The sequence below is a fragment of the Elephantulus edwardii genome, unplaced genomic scaffold (genome assembly GCF_000299155.1).
Source record: "Elephantulus edwardii isolate Elephantulus edwardi_28Jun2011 unplaced genomic scaffold, EleEdw1.0 scaffold00083, whole genome shotgun sequence".
NCBI lineage: Eukaryota > Metazoa > Chordata > Mammalia > Macroscelidea > Macroscelididae > Elephantulus > Elephantulus edwardii.
Window position 1 is genome coordinate 3,137,405 of NW_006399833.1, and position 3,547 is coordinate 3,140,951.

The 3,547-nt window shown below is 39.5% G+C and overlaps 1 pseudogene; it reads left to right on the forward strand.

The window, feature by feature from the left end:
- The first annotated feature begins 2,132 nt into the window (after positions 1-2,132).
- On the forward strand, positions 2,133-3,006 carry LOC102856744 (annotated as a pseudogene).
- Positions 3,007-3,547: the final 541 nt, after the last annotated feature.

A 3,547-nucleotide genomic window follows, 5' to 3' on the forward strand; every position in this document is an offset into this window, starting at 1 on the left:
CCTTCCAAAGGATAATATGAACAAATCAAACCCACTGTCATCAAGTTGATTGCAACTCATGGGTACTCTCCATCAGGTTTTTGAGGCTATAAATCTTCATGGGAGGAGACTGTCCATCTTTTTCCAAAGGAGCAGCTGGTGAATTCAAACAACCAATTAGTAACTTACTATGCTGTTAGGGCTTCTTCCTAAAAGATGTTGTTGTTGTACCTTTGAGTCAGAACGCATAGCTGACCTTCCAGTGAGTTATCAGAGGCACAGGAGGAAATTGCCCATCTTTCTCTCACAGAGCAGCTGGTGTATTTAAACCATGTATCATTGGGTTGGTAGCAGAACTCCTTACCACTAAGCCACTGAGGATACTACTTATCAATTCTTTATCACACTTATTAATTCTTTATGCACATACACTAAGCTACCAGAGAATAGCTGTTGTTGTTATTGTTGTTGTTATGTGCTGTCAAGTTGAAACTGACGCTCCAGTGGGTTTTCAGAGACTGTAAATCACATGGGAAAGTATTACACATCTTTCTTTCATGGAGAAGCTGGTGGATTAGAACCACATGCCTTTGGCAATTTCTTATCACTAAACCATCAGAACTCCCTTTATCCACCAGAGGATAATACTTATTAATGCTTTATAATTCTGAATTTGATAGATATAATTTCATTTAAAAAATAAAAAAATAAAATGTCATTTAAAAGAGTTTTCATTAGTTTAGTATAAACTTTCATTAGTTTAATATAGACTTCCTCCAATTAGTTAAAATCGAATAGCCGCCCATTACTTATACTATAGATGGTGGTTGTGGCAAATAAAATATGAAACATGATCCAAACCCTCACAAAAAACTTGACTTCAAGGTTGCTGATATTGCTTCAAGTCTAAGGGGTCTGGCTCTATCCTGGTTGAACTTTTTTACTCCCCAATAGTATTCTAGTGTTCTGGTAAAGAGGTCATGCTGGAATGCCTATCTCTGTAGCACATTGGAGCCTGTACTAAAATATTTCATGTGCACTTTTATCTATAAAGACTTCAAGGTCTCAGGTTGGTACTGGAAAAATAAAACACTGTCTGGAGAATGCTTCCATTGGCATTGCCTTAGTAAAAGAGAATGAGAGGAGGAAAAATATAGAACCTAGAGAATTTATTTTCTAAATAACCTTCTTATAAGTAAAATACTTAGCAAACTATTTTATTATCAATGAAACTCCTAAATTTTCCCGAGCTTAAATTTACTTTTAGCCTATTTTCCACCCACTATCAATGGCCTAGACCATCAAATATGTGCTGTGCCTATTATTCATAGGTTTTAGGTTTACAGCTGAGGAAACGGAGACAGACATAATAAAATGACTTGGTGTTTTATGCTAACAAGTGGTGGTGCCAGACTAAAATCAGGCTAGTGAGGCTTCATGATCTTTTTCTTCTCTCTCTCCCTCTGTTTTCGTTTTATTACTTTTTTTTATTTTACCCTGTATTAGAGGAGCTTTGATGGCATTGAAGCTTGTATGTTGGTCTGCTAACTAATGGTTGCAACCTACTAACATCTCTCTCAGTAGAATAAAGACATTTTCTCCCATTAAGATTATAGTCTTATTATCTATCAACACCTTTCTTATTCTCCTTCCAACCCCCCATGTCAGTCCTGCTTCATAGCAGTGGTGTTTTGCAGTATTTATCCTTTTAAGACTGAGACATTTCACTCAGCATAATGTCCTCCAGGGTCACCCATGTTGTATAATGTTTTGCAAGTTCATTAGTTTTCAGTGCTGCATAGTGTTCCATTGTGTGACTATACCATAGTTTTTCTATCCATTTGTTTGTTGATGGGCACTTGGGTTGTTTCCACCTCTTTGATACTGTGAATAACTCAGCAATAAACATGGGTGTGCACACTGTATTGGAACAGATTAGGGAGAAACGGTTTAAAAGGAAAACATGATTAAGCATTATGTGTAAGACTTTGGTCCAGAATAAGAAGTACATTGCAAAGAGGCCTGGGGGAAGCATAGGGAAAGGGTGGAGGAGGGAAGAAACTGCAGCAATGAATGAATATTTTTTTTAAAAGTGTGTGGGAAACCCTGGGCCTTCCACCACAAAGCCGCTGCTTGAAAAGGGTGATGGGCAGGCCACATCCTCAAAGAAATTTGAAGACATGATGGAAATGGTGGAAAAGCTGCAAAAAGCTGGAAACTTGGAACCTTGAGTTGAGGTTAACTGGATTAATGAGCTTCAACAAGCCAAAAAGAAAGCCAGTGAGGAGCTGAGAGAGGCTCAGGTCCTGTGCGAGGCCCTGCAGAAGGAACTAGAGTCAGTGAATGGAGAGAAGGTCCACTTGAAGGAGATCTTGAACGAAAAGCAAGAGATACTGAGGATCTTGCGTCTGTACTGCCAGGAGAAAGACAATGAGGCACAGAAGAAGTACACAGTGTTGCAGGAGTGCAAAAACCGAATTTGTGCCCCCAATGCCCAGATTGAGGAAGAAATTCTCAAACAGAGGCAGCTAAGGTTAAATTTTGAGGAGCAGCTAGAGGATCTTATGGGACAGCATAAGGACCTCTGGGAGTTCCATAAATCAGAGCGACTGGCACAGGAGATCGGCACCCTAGACAGCAGTAAGGAGCAGTTACTCAAGGAACAGAAGCTGATCCAGGCAAAGCTGGAGGATGTAAAGCATTGACTAAACTCCTTGTGTGGGGCTGAAGGTCCCTTGACCATCAGTGAAGGACTCTTCCTGCGCAGCAAGGGGGTCGTGGCCACTGTGCATATTTGAAGAGGAAAATGACAAAGCTAAGGAGCATCTGGAGACTGCAACCCAGCACCAGCAGCAGCTACAGGAGAGGTGCCAGCAGCTGCAGGAGAAGCACCAGAGGTTGAAGGAAGAACTAGAGAAGAAAGGAGCCCAGGTTCTCACCCAAGCCCAAAACCCCCAAGAAGAAAGGGCCCTCCCTGGAGAGACACAGTACTTCCTTGCAGTCCAGTGCCAAGCTTACAGCCAATGACAAGAAGGACCTGGAGCCACCTAACTACTAGGCCCAACAGCAGTCCACACTTCCCCATGAACTCCTGTAGTTAATACCCTGTTGCTGAGCTCATTCCACAAATCTACTGGAAATAAAGCTGCTGTTTTCATGCTAAAAAAAATTAAAAAGTGAACTGGGGGAAGGAGGAGGGAGAAAAATGTGCAACAATGAAAGAATGAAAATCCAACTTTTCTGTAAACTTTCGTTAAAATCACAATTAAAATGTTTACATTTTAAAAATAAAAATATTATAGCCTCAGAAACTCAGTAGAGAGTTGCTGTAAGTTAGAATTAACTATATAGCAATGAGTTTGATTTTTGGGGTTTATACTATGACCTTAATAACAGAAATGAAGCTAAAGACCAAATTAAAGCTGTTACAATCAGTGATTCATTCATTACAAACAACTTTTTTAAAAACCAAAAATCAACACAATATAAATGGCAACTATACATAAAGAGATTTAAATCTCTTTATGTATAGTTGCCATTTATAATATGTATAGTTGCCATTTATATT